This window comes from Phyllobates terribilis, unplaced genomic scaffold, assembly GCF_046119375.1.
Source record: "Phyllobates terribilis strain yellow unplaced genomic scaffold, ASM4611937v1 Scaffold_1__5_contigs__length_1240528914, whole genome shotgun sequence".
NCBI classification, from domain to species: domain Eukaryota; kingdom Metazoa; phylum Chordata; class Amphibia; order Anura; family Dendrobatidae; genus Phyllobates; species Phyllobates terribilis.
In genome coordinates, this window is record NW_027362761.1 from 301,394,609 (window position 1) to 301,413,014 (window position 18,406).

The following is an 18,406-nucleotide window of genomic DNA, read 5'->3' on the forward strand; positions in this document are numbered from 1 at the left end:
AGCAGAGACTGTTGCAGAATCTTACATGTGCTTTTCCACAAAATACCAGTGGTGCACGTAGTGAATCTCACAGTTCCAACTTGCCAACCGTGGGACCGTCAAGTGTTCAGCACTCAAACCGTAACAGAACCACAGTATCTGCTGGTAACATCAATTTTGCGGAATCATTTCACCACTTTTTTAGCCCATCCTTTGCAAGGCCACAGGAGACAAGAAGTCTGACACATAGTCAACGCCTAGAGACGATGGTACAGGAGTATCTCCAAGTAAACATTGAAGCCACGACTGTGTCACTGGACCCTTGCTCTTTTTGGGCTTCCAATCTGGATAAATGGCCGGAGCTAGCCACTTACGCCTTGGAGATCTTGTCATGCCCCGCAGCCAGCGTTCTGTCTGAACGTGTGTTCAGCGCTGCTGGTGGTGTGCTGACAGATAAGCGCACGCGGCTCTCCACTGATAATGTAGACAGACTCACGTTCATAAATATGAACAAATCATGGATCCGAAACGACTTTTCTACCCCTGTGTCATCCTGGGAGAGTAAAAGCTTGATGATTGGTTAAAATCACCCTACCAATCGTTTTAAGCTTTCAAATTACTAATCATGTTTATCTGTATCTTGACTGGAAAATAATTTGGGCTTTGTAGCAGTGTGCAGCACTGATCCTATTAGGCCATCTATAATAAGCTCCACCAGATTTAAAATTAATAATAATTTTTAGCTGCATCTAGCCCGGAAAATAATTTTGGGGCTCCGAGATGCGCAAGACACATAAGTGCCTTCTTGCTGCACTACCTGCAGCATGACCCTCATATTGTCAGAATTCGAAGTAATCATGACTACTGGGTTGCCACACTCTTAGATCCCCCAAACTTTTCGATCAACCTTTTCATTTTAATAAAGACCAAAAAAATGGTCTTTAAAGAGAGTGTCTTCTGAGCAGTTTGTCAGCTTTTGGACACCTTTGCAGGTGTTTTCTATGTGTTTCTATGTGTTTTTGTTTGCCTGCCATTGGTTTTAACGGTGTTCGACGGTGTTCTAAGGTGTTCGACGAACAGTTCGACGAACAGTTCCTCGAACATCCCGGTGTTCGACGAACCGAACCCGAACACTATGGGGGTGGCTCAACACTACTACCTGCAACATGACCCTCATATTGTCAGAATTCGAAGTAATCATGACTACTGGGTTGCCAAACTCTTAGATCCCCTAAACTTTTCGATCAACCTTTTCATTTTAATAAAGACCAAAAAAATGGTCATTTTTGAAATTATAAGCATTAGCAGGTTATTAGAAACTGAAATCAAACAGTTTTCAACTCAAAACTTTATTCTAGGTGATGTTACATTTTCACATAGGACCCCTTGTTCGAAAGGAGCTTCTGAACTCTCTCGTCCATTGAATTTGTCAGGTTTTGGATGGTTTCTGCTTCAATTGTTTTGCATGAGGACAGAATACCCTCCCAGAGCTGTTGCTTAGATGTGAACTGCCTCCCGCCATCATAGACACTCCTTTTAATGATGCTCCAAAGGTTCTGAATGGGGTAGAGGTCAGGGGAGCATGGGGGTCACACCATAAGTTTGTCCCCTTTTATGCCCATATCAGCCAGAGATGCAGATGTTTTATGTGCAGCATGAGATGGTGCATTATCATGCAGAAAAATGATCTTGCTGTGAAATACACGGTTCTTCTTCTTGAACCATGGCAGGAAGTGCTGTTTGAGAAAATCCACATACATTATGGAGTTCATCTTTAGCGCCTTCAGGGATCCTAAAGGGGCCGACAATCTCTCTCCCCATGATTCCAGCCCAAAACATTACTCCACCTCCTCCTTGTTGGCGCTGTAGCCGTGTTTGCGTGGGGTGTCCATCAACCAGCCATCCTCCACTCCATCCATCTGGACCATCGAGCGCTGCACGGCACTCATCCGTGAACAAAACAGTTTTGAAATCAGTCTTCATGTAATGTTTGGCCCACTGGAGCCGTTTCTGCTTGTGTGAAGTGGATAGAGGAGGTCGACAGGATGGCGTATGCACAGCTGCAAACCTCTGAAGGACCCTGCATCTTGTTGTTCGGGGGACGTTGGAGGCACAAGCAGCTTCAAAAACTTGTCTGCTGCTATGACAAGGCTTTTTTGCCGCTGCTCTTTCAACCTGACGTAATTGCCTGTAGGAAAGAGTCCTCAATTTGCCCTTATCAGCACGCACACGTGTGTACTGTGAATCAGCTACATACTTCTTGATTGCCAAGACACTTCATCCTGATCATCGCACAATGTTGATTGTAGTCATGCCTTGACCTAAACACTCCACAATTTGTTGCTTCTCAGCAGCCGACACATCCTTTTTCTTTCCCATTTTGGCAGAAAATGTAGGCTGCTTAATAATGTGAGAGAGCCTTCTTAAGTAGTCTTGCCTTTCATTGGACACACCTGCCAAACTAATTAGCACAGGTGTCTGCAATTGCTTACAGTGATATAAAGAGCCCTGACACACATCACCATCAATGAGTTTAACTGACAAACAAACAAATTCTTCCCTTATCACTCCTAAACACTTTTTGCATAATAATTTGGAACGCGGTGTACATGTGCTTTTCCACAAAACACCAGCGGTTCACGTAGTGAATCTTACAGTTCTAACTTGCCAACCGTGGTCTGTATGGAATTGTTCAATAAAGGGCCCAAAATTAAGATAACATAGATGGGAGAGGTCTCTATGAATAGGAATTCCTAAGTATTTGATACCCTGTGAGGGCCAGGCAAAGGGAAAGTTGGACTGGATGGAATCCTATATGGATTTGGGGAGGGAGACATCGAGGGCCTCAGACTTCGCTGCATTGAGTTTAAAATTTTACCATGTAACAAAGTGATCTATTTCAGCCATAACAGCATGGATGGATATATGTGATTGAGTGATATATACTAGGACATCATCAGCAAATAGAGAGCACTTGTACTCGGTGCCTCCCACCTCAATCCACCTAATATTGGGGTTATGGCGAATTGATGAGAGCAGGTGCTCCGTCACTAGGATGTATAAGAGAGGGGACAGAGGACATCCCTGCCTTGTCCCATTGGTGATTGTGAAAGGTGATGAAAATGTTCTGACGCACCCCCTGGGCCTTGGGACACCCGGAGCCAGACCCTTTTTGGTGGATGCTGGTGGTTGTAGTCTTCGTGGCGGCGACCCGGTTCCGTGGCTCAGGGCAGTCAAACCAGTGGCGGAACTATTTATGTGGTTTTGATGTTTAAATGTCCGACTACGCCACCCGTGGATTGCGGTCAGAGTGAACCGCCGCTACAGGGCAGACCGCTGAGGCTGGTGTTGTGGGTGCAGCAGAGCGTAGCATAACTCCCCACGGGAGGAGTATAGCCTCAGGGCAGTGTATGCGGAGGATGGGGGTGATGGTGCAGGGCAGCAGCAGTAACGACACGGAGTCAGTGATGCAGTCCAGGGCCTTTACTCACAGTTCTTATTATCCAGACCACGTCTGCAGGTAACGGCTGCCCACGTCGTAGTGTGCTCACCAGGTGAGGGGCTCAGACAACTCCCAGATAACTTTGGAGCACTTCACAGGACCCCCTTTGTGTGTCCTTTGTCTGGCCTTTCTTACCAACACTTCTGTCCGGCTGCCTCGGGCCTCCTCTTGGTAAACTTGGCGCCAGTTTCCCTGACCCTATGTGGTGCCTTCCTAGCGGGTGTAGCGAGGGGCTGCGCCACATAAAATGTCAGAGCCTCCGGTTTCTAGCTGGGGGTCGTTTCCTGCCTCCACTAGTTCGGGGATCGGTCTCCCCCTTTGGCCTGACCCCTCCACGCAGGTGGATTCGGGCGTGCGGTGGCGACTCGCCCGTCCGCACCCCTGGGATCCCTTCATTCCTCGTTCCTGGAGCCTTCTCCGCTCCTCTTCCTTCCTTCTCCCTCTTCCAGGCCTGGGCCTCTGTTACTAGGCCCGCCTCCGGAGCAGAGCTCATGCAGAGCCCCTGCTCCCTGCCACTTGTGCTCAGACTTCTCTGCACTGAACTAAGATGGTGCCCACCTTTTATACTCCCTTCTCAATGCACCCAGGAACTGCTTCCTCCCTGCTCCTGCACTACAGGGTTCCCCTTCCTCAGTGTTCCCTCCCCCCACTCCAGCCAGGGACAGGGACTGTCGTGCCCATCTCAGGGGCATATTGGTCGCCCTGCCCCACGGCAATGTGGTGTAATGCATGCAGGTGTCGGGTCCTGATCCACACTCCATCCTTACCTGAGAGTGAGATATCACACCTCTGGGTGAGGTGCAATACGTCTGTAGCAACCGAGCCCACAGGGTGCTACAGTTCCATTCATCTTCAGCCTAGGTGACGTATTGCGATACAGGGCCGTGATTTTGGCTATAAAAGGGTCCCCTAGACCCCTACCCCAAGCTTTTTAAGAGAATCATATATGGCGTGCCAGGAGACTCTATGGAATGCTTTCTCAGCATCCAACGAGAGTATCTAATTACAAATTTTTAACTGCATCTAGCCCAGGAAATACTTTGTGCCTAGTAGCAGTGTCTGCTAGTCAGCGGATTATCCCGGTTGTTAAGCAAGCTACACCACCTGTAGTTTAGACACTTAATTTTATCAAAGGAAATGCTTCGGGACCATGGGATACTCAGTGAAGAGCATCAGGAGGCACCCCAAGGCATAGGGGCTGGGACTGGCAGTAGGATGCCTTGCGGTGGACAGCCGAGCTCGATCCTTATAAAAGCTTTTTAACTGCAGCAGCTTTAGTGGACGCTACTGGAGCTGGAATTACGCGGCTGCTGGCATGAGACTTGCCCTCCAATAGATCCTTGTAAATGGATTTAAAGTGTATTCATTCAAATTAGAGAGACAATTTAAATTAAAAAGCTTAGAGCTGCCTCCACCACAGGGGGGCTCGCTCGACCCACCAGCGGACAGGCACCAGTATTGGGAGAGGGGGGCTGGCCATCAGGGTTCACCGCGGCTCTGGCACAAACCCGGTGACACGGAGGTGGCACGGGCAGGAGCGGACTGGCCGTGTCGGCTTCTCACTTTTTGGATTTTAGAAGGGCATGACATGCCTATATCTGTGTCTCCACCTCCTTTTACTCCTCCACATCTTTTATTTTCGCATGACTATATGTACTTGTCACTTTTCCATGTGTTAGTTGTGTCTTCTGAGCAGTTTGTCAGCTTTTGGACACCTTTGAAGGTGTTTTCTATGTGTTTCTATGTGTTTTTGTTTGCCTGCCATTGGTTTTAACGGTGTTCGAAGGTGTTCGATGAACAGTTCGACGAACAGTTCGGCGAACACACGGGTGTTCGACGAACCGAACCGAACTCGAACACTACGGGGGTGGCTCAACACTAGTAGTGGCACAAGAGGAGGTGGAGGAAGTAGAGGAGGAGGAGTTGTATGCGGAAGGGCTAACATCTGCAAGGTCCAAACGGTCGGCAGCACCAAGGCGGCAGGCATGTGAGGGTGGTGGAGATGGTTTTACCAGGGCGCATGGTAGCAGCCAAACTAGTGAGGAAGGTGCAGGAGCCCAGGAAGAAGTGGAGGACGAACTGATGGAAGACTCATCAGATGAGGGAGACCTTGATCACATTTCTGTTGTTCGACGTTTGGGGGAGAGGGCAGAGGAAGGAAGCATGATTGTTACCTCGCCACCAACACAACAGGGACTTGGTGCTCCTGGATGCGCAAGACACATGAGTGCCTTCTTGCTGCACTACCTGCAACATGACCCTCGAATTGTGAGAATTAGAAATAATTCTGACTACTGGGTTGCCACACTGTTAGATCCCCGGTACAAAAGTAAATTTGCAGAAATTATTCCTGCCATAGAAAGAGATGCACGCATGCAGGAGTATCAGCAGAGACTGTTGCAGAATCGTACATGTGCTTTTCCTCAAAACACTAGTGGTGCACATAGTGAATCTCACAGTTCCAACTTGCCAACCGTGGGACCGTCGAGTGTTCAGCACTCAAAACGTAACAGAAACACAGTATCTGCTGGTAACATCAATTTTGCGGAATCATTTCACCACTTTTTTAGCCCATCCTTTGCAAGGCCACAGGAGACAAGAAGTCTGACACATAGTCAACGCCTAGAGATGATGGTACAGGAGTATCTCCAAGTAAACATTGAAGCCATGACTGTGTCACTGGACCCTTGCTCTTTAAGGGCTTCCAATCTGGATAAATGGCCGGAGCTCGCCACTTACGCCTTGGAGATCTTGTCATGCCCCGCAGCCTGCATTCTGTCTGAACGAGTGTTCAGCGCTGCTGGTGGTGTGCTGACAGATAAGCGCACGCGGCTCTCCACTGATAATGTAGACAGACTCACGTTCATAAAGATGATCAAATCATGGATCCGAAACGACTTTTCTACCCCTGTGTCATCCTGGGGAGAGTAAAAGCTTGATGATTTGCTAAAATCACCTCAACAACCGTTTTAAGCTTTCAAATTACTAATCATGTTTATCTGTATCTTGGCTGGAAAATAATTTGGGCCTTGTAGCAGTGTGCAGTACTCATTATTTTAGGCCATCTATACTAAACTCCACCAGATTTAAAATTACTAATCATGTTTATCTGTATCTTGGCTGGAAAATAATTTGGGCCTTGTAGCAGTGTGCAGTAGTGATTCTATTAGGCCATCTATACTAAACTCCACCAGATTTAAAATTACTAATCATGTTTATCTGTATCTTGGCTGGAAAATAATTTGAACCTTGTAGCAGTTTGCAGTACTGATTCTATTAGGCCATCTATACTAAGCTCCACCAGCTTTCAAATTAATGATAATTTTTAGCTGCATCTGGCCCGGAAAATAATTCTGGGGCATCTAGATGCATAAGACACATGAGTGCCTTCTTGCTGCACTACCTGCAACATGACCCTCAGATTGTCAGAATTCGAAATCGCCCTGACTACCGGGATGCCACACTCTTAGAACCCCCACACTCTTCCATCAACCTTTTCATTTTAATAAAGAACAAAAAATGGTCATTTTTGAAATTATAAGCATTAGCTTGTTATTAGAAACTGAAATCAAACAATTTTTAACTCAAAACTTTATTCTAGGTGATGTTACATTTGCACATAGGACCCCTTGCTCGAACGGAGCTTCTGAACTCTCTCGTACATTGAATTTGTCAGGTTTTGGATGGTTTCTGCTTCAATTGTTTTGCATGATGAAAGAATACCCTCCCAGAGCTGTTGCTTAGATGTGAACTGTCTCCTGCCATCATAGACACTCCTTTTGATGATGCTCCAGAGGTTCTCAATGGGGTTGAGGTCAGGGGAGCATGGGGGTCACGCCATAAGTTTGTCCCCTTTTTTGCCCATAACAGCCAGAGATGCAGATTTGTTATGTGCAGCATGAGATGGTGCATTATCATGCATGAAAATGATCTTGCTGCGTAATACACGGTTCTTCTTCTTGAACCATGGCAGGAAGTGCTGTTTGAGAAACTCCACATACATTATGGAGTTCATCTTTACCCCTTCAGGGATCCTAAAGGGGCCGACAATCTCTCTCCCCATGATTCCAGCCCAAAACATTACTCCACCTCCTCCTTGTTGGCGCCGTAGTCATGTTTGCATGGGGTGTCCATCAACCAGCCATCCTCTACTCCATCCATCTGGACCATCGAGCGTTGCACGGCACTCATCGGTGAATAAAACAGTTTTGAAGTCAGTCTTCATGTATTGTTTGGCCCACTGGAGCCGTTTCTGCTTGTGTACAGTGGATAGAGGAGGTCGACAGGATGGCTTACGCACAGCTGCAAACCTCTGAAGGACCCTGCATTTTGTTGTTCGCGGGACGTTGGAGGCACCAGCAGCTTCAAAAACTTGTCTGCTGCTATGACAAGGCTTTTTTGCCGCTGCTCTTTTAACCTGACGTAATTGCCTGTAGGAAAGAGTCCTCAATTTTCCCTTATCAGCACTCACACGTGTGTACTGTGAATCAGCTACATACTTCTTGATTGTGCGATGATCAGGATGAAGTGTCTTGGCAATGTTGATTGTAGTCATGCCTTGACCTAAACACTCCACAATTTGTTGCTTCTCAGCAGTCGACACATCCATTTTCTTTCCCATTTTGGCAGAAAATGTAGGCTGCTTAATAATGTGGGACAGCCTTCTTAAGTAGTCTTACCTTTCATTGGACACACCTGCCAAACTAATTAGCACAGGTGTCTGCAATTGCTAACAGTGATATAAAGAGCCCTGACACACATCTGTGTGTCTGTATGGAGTTGTTCAATAAAGGGCCCAAAATTAAGATAGCATAGACGGGAGAGGTCTCTATGAATACGAATTCCTAAGTATTTGATACCCTGTGAGGGCCAGGCAAAGGGAAAGTTGGACTGGAAGGAATCCTGTATGGATTTGGGGAGGGAGACATCGAGGGCCTCAGACTTCGCTGCATTGATTTTAAAATTTGACCCTATTTCAGCAATAACAGCAGGGATGGATATATGTGATTGAGTGATATATGTAACATACCTGGCGGCGTCCTTGCATGTTGGTCCATCTCCCACTGTGCAAGAGCGCGCACTTCATCTCCAGTCCAGAATGTCTCTCTGGCTTCCCTCCTTGCTGTCTGTTTGTCTGTTTCTGCTGCTTAAGGGCGGCGCCCGATCACTTCCTGCTTTTTGTACCTGCTGTGGGTCACACCCCTTGTGTGTCCTCAGCCTATTGCTGTCTGTCACCTGGTATATAGCTCAGCTGCTCCCATCTATCCCTGCCTGAGCATAGTGTTTCATTCAGTGTGTGCTTGCACTCTGAAGGTGCAAGGTCCCGTTCTTTGTCTCCTGCCTTGCGGTATCAGTTCCCGTGTCTGAACTGAGTCCTGTCTATGTCTCCTGCCTTGCGGTATCAGTTCCCGTGTCTGAACTGAGCCCTGTCTATCTCTCCTGCCTTGCGGTATCAGTTCCCGTGTCTGTACTGTGTCCTATCTGTGTACCTTAACCTGCAGTCTGTACTCGTTCCTTGCCTGTTCGTTCCGCCTTCCTGGAGGCTGTATTTCCAGGCCAGTCTGAACACGCTCCTTGCCTGTTCATCCTGCCTCTCTGGGGGCCGTATTCCCAGACCCGCTCCTGTATCCCGCTGCAGTGTCGGTCTCCTCCGTACACTCAGTTCCTGTCTGAACTCTCTCCTATCCTTTACCTGTTTTGCCTCTATGTCCGTTCCATTCCTTTTTCTGCAGAGTCTGAACTCGTACCTAACTCCTGCTCGTTGTCACTGTACTTCCGTTTGTGAGTTTGTGGTCCACTCGCTACTTCTCTGCAAGTACCCTGTGGGTATCTGGTTCTGCCTTTCCCTTCTAGTCTGTTCCGTGTGAACAGAGCCCTGTTCCCACCGCGTCTGCGGTTTTCGTTTTGCTCAGCTCTGTCCGCCGCGTCTGCGGTTTTCGCTTTGCTCAGCTCTGTTCGCCGCGTCTGCGGTTTTCGCTTTGCTCAGCTCTGTCTGCCGCATCTGCGGTTTTCGCTTTGCTTTGCTCTGTCCGCCGCATCTGCGGTTTTCGCTTTGCTCTGCTCTGTCCGCCGCATCTGCGGTTTTCGCTTTGCTCTGCTCTGTCCGCCGCATCTGCGGTTTTCGCTTTGCTCTGCTCTGTCCGCCGCGTCTGCGGTTTTCGCTTTGCTCTGCTCTGTCCGCCGCGTCTGCGGTTTTCGCTTTGCTCTGCTCTGTCCGCCGCATCTGCGGTTTTCGCTTTACTCAGCTCTGTCCGCAGCGTCTGCGGTTTTCGCTTTGCTCAGCTCTGTCCGCCGCGTCTGCGGTTTTCGCTTTGCTCAGCTCTGTCAGCCGCGTCTGCGGTTTTCGCTTTGCTCAGCTCTGTCCGCCGCGCCTGCGGTTTTCGCTTTGCTCAGCTCTGTCCGCCGCGTCTTCGGTTTTCGCTTTGCTCAGCTCTGTCCGCCGCGTCTGCGGTTTTCGCTTTGCTCAGCTCTGTCCACCGCGTCTGCGGTTTTCGCTTTGCTCAGCTCTGTCCGCCGCGTCTGCGGTTTTCGCTTTGCTCAGCTCTGTCCGCCGCGTCTGCGGTTTTCGCTTTGCTCAGCTCTGTCCGCCGCGTCTGCGGTTTTCACTTTGCTCAGCTCTGTCCGCCGCGTCTGCGGTTTTTGCTTTGCTCAGCTCTGTCCGCCGCGTCTGCGGTTTTCGCTTTGCTCAGCTCTGTCCGCCGCGTCTGCGGTTTTCGCTTTGCTCAGCTCTGTCTGCCGCGTCTGCGGTTTCGAATTTGTCTCCCAGTCTGTACTGGACCCTACCCAGCCTGTGCTCTAGTCTGCCTGTTCCTGTATTCCCCGGTGTGGGTCAACAGCCGTGTCCGGAGTCTGACCTGGAGTAGACCCTGGTTCCTCTGCTCGGTTCCTCCCTGGTGCACTGGCATCGTATGCCGTCGTGCGACCTTGGTCGGATCGGGCAGATACTTAGTTACGCCCCTCCTGGCACTCTCCGGTTCATGGCACAGTGGAATCACTACATAAACACGCACACGCCAGTCAGTCCGGGCGTGTGCATAACAATATATACTAGGACATCATCACCAAATGCAGAGCACTTGTACTCGGTGCCTCCCACCTCAATCCACCTAATATTGGGGTTATGGCGAATTGATGAGAGCAGGTGCTCCGTCACTAGAATGTATAAGAGAGGGGACAGAGGACATCCCTGCCTTGTCCCATTGGTGATTATGAAAGGTGATGAAAATGTTCCATTTATCTTCAGCCTAGGTGACATATTGCGATACAGGGCCGTGATTTTGCATATGAAAGGGTCCCCTAGACCCCTACCCCAAGCTTTTTAAGAGAATAATATATGGTGTGCCAGGAGACTCTATGGAATGCTTTCTCAGCATCCAACGAGAGTATCTAATTACAAATTTTTAACTGCATCTAGCCCAGGAAATACTTTGTGCCTAGTAGCAGTGTCTGCTAGTCAGCGGATTATCCCAGCTGTTAAGCAAGCTACACCACCTGTAGTTTGGACACTTAATTTTTTCAAAGGAAATGGTTCAGGCCCCCGGGACACTCAGTGAAGAGCATCGGGGAGGCACCCCAAGGCACAGGGGCTGGGACTGGCGATAGGACGCCTTGCGTTGGAAAGCCAAGCTCGATCCTTATAAAAGCTTTTTAACTGCAGCAGCTTTAGTGGACTCTACTGGAGCTGGAATTACCGCGGCTGCTGGCATGAGACTTGCCCTTCAATAGATCCTTGTAAAAGGATTTAAAGTGTACTCATTCAAATTAGAGAGACAATTTAAATTAAAAAGATTAGACATGCCTCCACCGTAGGGGGGCTCGCTCGACCCACCAGCGGACAAGCACCAGTATTGGGAGAGGGAGGCTGGCCGTCAGGGTCCACCACGGCTCTGGAACAAACCCGGTGACACGGAGGTCGCATGGGCAGGAACGGACAGGCCGTGTTGGCTTCGCACTTTTTTGATTTTAGAAGGGCATGACATGCCTATATCTGTGTCTCCCCCTCCTTCGAACACCGTTAAAACCAATGGCAGGCAAACAAAAACACATAGAAACACATAGAAAACACCTTCAAAGGTGTCCAAAAGCTGACAAACTGCTCAGAAGACACAACTAACACATGGAAAAGTGACAAGTACATATAGTCATGCGAATATAAAAGAGGTGGAGGAGTAAAAGGAGGGGGAGACACAGATATAGGCATGTCATGCCCTTCTAAAATCCAAAAAGTGAGAAGCCGACACGTTCAGTCCGCTCCTGCCCGTGCCACCTCCGTGTCGCCGGGTTTGTGCCAGAGCCGCGGTGAACCCTGACGGCCAGCCCCCCTCTCCCAATACTGGTGCCTGTCCGCTGGTGGGTCAAGCGAGCCCCCCTGTGGTGGAGGCAGCTCTAATCTTTTAATTTAAATTGTCTCTCTAATTTGAATGAATACACTGTAAATCCATTTACAAGGATCTATTGGAGGGCAAGTCTCATGCCAGCAGCCGCGTAATTACAGCTCCAGTAGCGTCCACTAAAGCTGCTGCAGTTAAAAAGCTTTTATAAGGATCGAGCTCGGCTGTCCACCGCAAGGCATCCTACTGCCAGTCCCAGCCCCTATGCTTTGGGGTGCCTCCTGATGCTCTTCACTGAGTATCCCGTGGTCCCGAAGCATTTCCTTTGAAAAAATTAAGTGTCCAAACTACAGGTGGTGTAGCTTGCTTAACAGCCGGGATAATCAGCTGACTAGCAGACACTGCTACTAGGCACAAAGTATTTCCTGGGCTAGATGCAGTTAAAAATTTGTAATTAGATACTCTAGTTGGATGCTGTGAAAGCATTCCATAGAGTCTCCTGGCACGCCATATATGATTCTCTTAAAAAGCTTGGGGTAGGGGTCTAGGGGACCCTTTTATAACCAAAATCATGGCCCTGTATCACAATACGTCACCTAGGCTGAAGATAAATGGAACTGTAGCACCCTGAGGGCTCGGTTGCTACAGAGGTATTGCACCTCACCCAGAGGTGTGATATCTCACTCTCAGGTAAGGATGGAGTGTGGATCAGGACCCGACACCTGCATGCATTACACCACATTGCCGTGGGGCAGGGCGACCAATATGCCTCTGAGATGGGCACGACAGTCCCTGTCCCTGGCTGGAGTGGGGGGAGGGAACACTGAGGAAGGGGAACCCTGTAGTGCAGGAGCAGGGAGGAAGCAGTTCCTGGGTGCATTGAGAAGGGAGTATAAAAGGTGCGCACCATCTTAGTTCAGTGCAGAGAAGTCTGAGCAGAAGTGGCAGGGAGCAGGGGCTCTGCATGAGCTCTGCTCCGGAGGCGGGCCTAGTAACAGAGGCCCAGGCCTGGAAGAGGGAGAAGGAAGGAAGGAAGAGGAGCGGAGAAGGCTCCAGGAACGAGGAATGAAGGGATCCCAGGGGTGCGGACGGGCGAGTCGCCACCGCACGCCCGAATCCACCTACGTGGAGGGGTCAGGCCAAAGGGGGAGACCGGTCCCCGAAACTAGTGGAGGCAGGAAATGACCCTCAGCTAGAAACCGGAGGCTGTGACATTTTATGTGGCGCAGCCCCTCGCTACACCCGCTAGGAAGGCACCACATAGGGTCAGGGAAACTGGCGCCAAGTTTACCAAGAGGAGGCCCGAGGCAGCCGGACAGAAGGGTTGGTAAGAAAGGCCAGACAAAGGACACACAAAGGGGGTCCTGTGAAGCACTCCAAAGTTATCTGGGAGTTGTCTGAGCCCCTCACCTGGTGAGCACAGTACGACGTGGGCAGCCGTTACCTGCAGACGTGGTCTGGATAATAAGAACTGTGAGTAAAGGCCCTGGACTGCATCACTGACTCCGTGTCATTACTGCTGCTGCCCTGCACCATCACCCCCATCCTCCGCATACACTGCCCTGAGGCTATACTCCTCCCGTGGGGAGTTATGCTACGCTCTGCTGCACCCACAACACCAGCCTCAGCGGCTGCCCTGCAGCGGCGGTTCACTCTGACCGCAATCCACGGGTGGCGTAGTCGGACATTTAAACATCAAAACCACATAAATAGTTCCGACACTGGTTTGACCACCCTGAGCCACGGAACCGGGTCGCCGCCACGAAGACTACAACCACCAGCATCCACCAAAAAGGGTCCGGCTCCGGGTGTCCCAAGGCCCAGGGGGGGCATCAGAACATTTTCATCACCTTTCACAATCACCAATGGGACAAGGCAGGGATGTCCTCTGTCCCCTCTCTTATACATCCTAGTGACGGAGCACCTGCTCTCATCAATTCGCCATAACCCCAATATTAGGTGGATTGAGTTGGGAGGCACCGAGTACAAGTGCTCTCTATTTGCTGATGATGTCCTAGTATATATCACTCAATCACATATATCCATCCATGATTTTATGGCTGAAATAGATCACTTTGTTACTTGGTCAAATTTTAAAATCAATGCAGCGAAGTCTGAGGCCCTCGATGACTCCCTCCCCAAATCCATATAGGATTCCATCCAGTCCAACTTTCCCTTTGCCTGGCCCTCACAGGGTATCAAATATTTAGGAATTCCTATTCATAGAGACCTCTCCCATCTATGTTATCTTAATTTTGGGCCCTTTATTGAACAACTCCATACAGACCACGGTTGGCAAGTTAGAACTGTAAGATTCACTATGTGAACCACTGGTGTTTTGTGGAAAAGCACATGTACACTGTGTTCCAAATTATTATGCAAAAAGTGTTTAGGAGTGATAAGGGAAGAATTTGTTTGTTTGTCAGTTAAACTCATTGATGGTGATGTGTGTCAGGGCTCTTTATATCACTGTAAGCAATTGCAGACACCTGTGCTAATTAGTTTGGCAGGTGTCCAATGAAAGGCAAGACTACTTAAGAAGGCTGTCTCACATTATTAAGCAGCCTACATTTTCTGCCAAAATGGGAAAGAAAAAGGATGTGTCGGCTGCTGAGAAGCAACAAATTGTGGAATGTTTAGGTCAACGCATGACTACAATCAACATTGTGCGATGATCAGGATGAAGTGTCTTGGCAATCAAGAAGTATGTAGCTGATTCACAGTACACACGTGTGCGTGCTGATAAGGGCAAATTGAGGACTCTTTCCTACAGGCAATTACGTCAGGTTAAAAGAGCAGCGGCAAAAAAGCCTTGTCATAGCAGCAGACCAGTTTTTGAAGCTGCTGGTGCCTCCAACGTCCCCCGAACAACAAGATGCAGGGTCCTTCAGAGGTTTGCAGCTGTGCATACGCCATCTTGTTGACCTCCTCTATCCACTTCACACAAGCAGAAACGGCTCCAGTGGGCCAAACATTACATGAAGACTGATTTCAAAACTGTTTTTTTCATGGATGAGTGCCGTGCAGCGCTCGATGGTCCAGATGGATGGAGTGGAGGATGGCTGGTTGATGGACACCCCACGCAAACACGGCTACAGCGCCAACAAGGAGGAGGTGGAGTAATGTTTTGGGCTGGAATCATGGGGAGAGAGATTGTCGGCCCCTTTAGGATTAGTGTTGAGCCACCCCCGTAGTGTTCGAGTTCGGTTCGGTTCGTCGAACACCTGTGTGTTCGCCGAACTGTTCGTCGAACTGTTCGTCGAACACCTTCGAACACCGTTAAAACCAATGGCAGGCAAACAAAAACACATAGAAACACATAGAAAACACCTTCAAAGGTGTCCAAAAGCTGACAAACTGCTCAGAAGACACAACTAACACATGGAAAAGTGACAAGTACATATAGTCATGCGAAAATAAAAGAGGTGGAGGAGTAAAAGGAGGGGGAGACACAGATATAGGCATGTCATGCCCTTCTAAAATCCAAAAAGTGAGAAGCCGACACGGCCAGTCCGCTCCTGCCCGTGCCACCTCCGTGTCACCGGGTTTGTGCCAGAGCCGCGGTGAACCCTGATGGCCAGCCCCCCTCTCCCAATACTGGTGCCTGTCCGCTGGTGGGTCGAGCGAGCCCCCCTGTGGTGGAGGCAGCTCTAAGCTTTTTAATTTAAATTGTCTCTCTAATTTGAATGGATACACTTTAAATCCATTTACAAGGATCTATTGGAGGGCAAGTCTCATGCCAGCAGCCGCGTAATTCCAGCTCCAGTAGCATCCACTAAAGCTGCTGCAGTTAAAAAGCTTTTATAAGGATCGAGCTCGGCTGTCAACCGCAAGGCATCCTACTGCCAGTCCCAGCCCCTATGTCTTGGGGTGCCTCCTGATGCTCTTCACTGAGTATCCCATGGTCCCGAAGCATTTCCTTTGATAAAATTAAGTGTCTAAACTACAGGTGGTGTAGCTTGCTTAACAGCCGGGATAATCCGCTGACTAGCAGACACTGCTACTAGGCACAAAGTATTTCCTGGGCTAGATGCAGTTAAAAATTTGTAATTAGATACTCTCGTTGGATGCTGAGAAAGCATTCCATAGAGTCTCCTGGCACGCCATATATGATTCTCTTAAAAAGCTTGGGGTAGGGGTCTAGGGGACCCTTTTATAGCCAAAATCACGGCCCTGTATCGCAATACGTCACCTAGGCTGAAGATAAATGGAACTGTAGCACCCTGAGGGCTCGGTTGCTACAGACGTATTGCACCTCACCCAGAGGTGTGATATCTCACTCTCAGGTAAGGATGGAGTGTGGATCAGGACCCGACACCTGCATGCATTACACCACATTGCCGTGGGGCAGGGCGACCAATATGCCTCTGAGATGGGCACGACAGTCCCTGTCCCTGGCTGGAGTGGGGGGAGGGAACACTGAGGAAGGGGAACCCTGTAGTGCAGGAGCAGGGAGGAAGCAGTTCCTGGGTGCATTGAGAAGGGAGTATAAAAGGTGGGCACCATCTTAGTTCAGTGCAGAGAAGTCTGAGCAGAAGTGGCAGGGAGTAGGGGCTCTGCATGAGCTCTGCTCCGGAGGCGGGCCTAGTAACAGAGGCCCAGGCCTGGAAGAGGGAGAAGGAAGGAAGAGGAGCGGAGAAGGCTCCAGGAACGAGGAATGAAGGGATCCCAGGGGTGCGGACGGGCGAGTCGCCACCGCACGCCCGAATCCACCTGCGTGGAGGGGTCAGGCCAAAGGGGGAGACCGGTCCCCGAACTAGTGGAGGCAGGAAACGACCCTCAGCTAGAAACCGGAGGCTCTGACATTTTATGTGGCGCAGCCCCTCGCTACACCCGCTAGGAAGGCACCACATAGGGTCAGGGAAACTGGCGCCAAGTTTACCAAGAGGAGGCCCGAGGCAGCCGGACAGAAGTGTTGGTAAGAAAGGCCAGACAAAGGACACACAAAGGGGGTCCTGTGAAGTGCTCCAAAGTTATCTGGGAGTTGTCTGAGCCCCTCACCTGGTGAGCACAGTACGACGTGGGCAGCCGTTACCTGCAGACGTGGTCTGGATAATAAGAACTGTGAGTAAAGGCCCTGGACTGCATCACTGACTCCGTGTCGTTACTGCTGCTGCCCTGCACCATCACCCCCATCCTCCGCATACACTGCCCTGAGGCTATACTCCTCCCGTGGGGAGTTATGCTACGCTCTGCTGCACCCACAACACCAGCCTCAGCGGTCTGCCCGATAGCGGCGGTTCACTCTGACCGCAATCCACGGGTGGCGTAGTCGGACATTTAAACATCAAAACCACATAAATAGTTCCGCCACTGGTTTGACCGCCCTGAGCCACGGAACCGGGTCGCCGCCACGAAGACTACAACCACCAGCATCCACCAAAAAGGGTCCGGCTCCGGGTGTCCCAAGGCCCAGGGGGTGCGTCAGAACATTTTCATCACCTTTCACAATCACCAATGGGACAAGGCAGGGATGTCCTCTGTCCCCTCTCTTATACATCCTAGTGACGGAGCACCTGCTCTCATCAATTCGCCATAACCCCAATATTAGGTGGATTGAGGTGGGAGGCACCGAGTACAAGTGCTCTCTATTTGCTGATGATGTCCTAGTATATATCACTCAATCACATATATCCATCCATGCTGTTATGGCTGAAATAGATTACTTTGTTACATGGTAAAATTTTAAAATCAATGCAGCGAAGTCTGAGGCCCTCGATGTCTCCCTCCCCAAATCCATATAGGATTCCATCCAGTCCAACTTTCCCTTTGCCTGGCCCTCACAGGGTATCAAATACTTAGGAATTCCTATTCATAGAGACCTCTCCCATCTATGTTATCTTAATTTTGGGCCCTTTATTGAACAATTCCATACAGACCACGGTTGGCAAGTTAGAACTGTAAGATTCACTACGTGAACCGCTGGTGTTTTGTGGAAAAGCACATGTACACCGCGTTCCAAATTATTATGCAAAAAGTGTTTAGGAGTGATAAGGGAAGAATTTGTTTGTTTGTCAGTTAAACTCATTGATGGTGATGTGTGTCAGGGCTCTTTATATCACTGTAAGCAATTGCAGACACCTGTGCTAATTAGTTTGGCAGGTGTGTCCAATGAAAGGCAAGACTACTTAAGAAGGCTCTCTCACATTATTAAGCAGCCTACATTTTCTGCCAAAATGGGAAAGAAAAAGGATGTGTCGGCTGCTGAGAAGCAACAAATTGTGGAGTGTTTAGGTCAAGGCATGACTACAATCAACATTGTGCGATGATCAGGATGAAGTGTCTTGGCAATCAAGAAGTATGTAGCTGATTCACAGTACACACGTGTGCGTGCTGATAAGGGCAAATTGAGGACTCTTTCCTACAGGCAATTACGTCAGGTTGAAAGAGCAGCGGCAAAAAAGCCTTGTCATAGCAGCAGACAAGTTTTTGAAGCTGCTTGTGCCTCCAACGTCCCCCGAACAACAAGATGCAGGGTCCTTCAGAGGTTTGCAGCTGTGCATACGCCATCCTGTCGACCTCCTCTATCCACTTCACACAAGCAGAAACGGCTCCAGTGGGCCAAACATTACATGAAGACTGATTTCAAAACTGT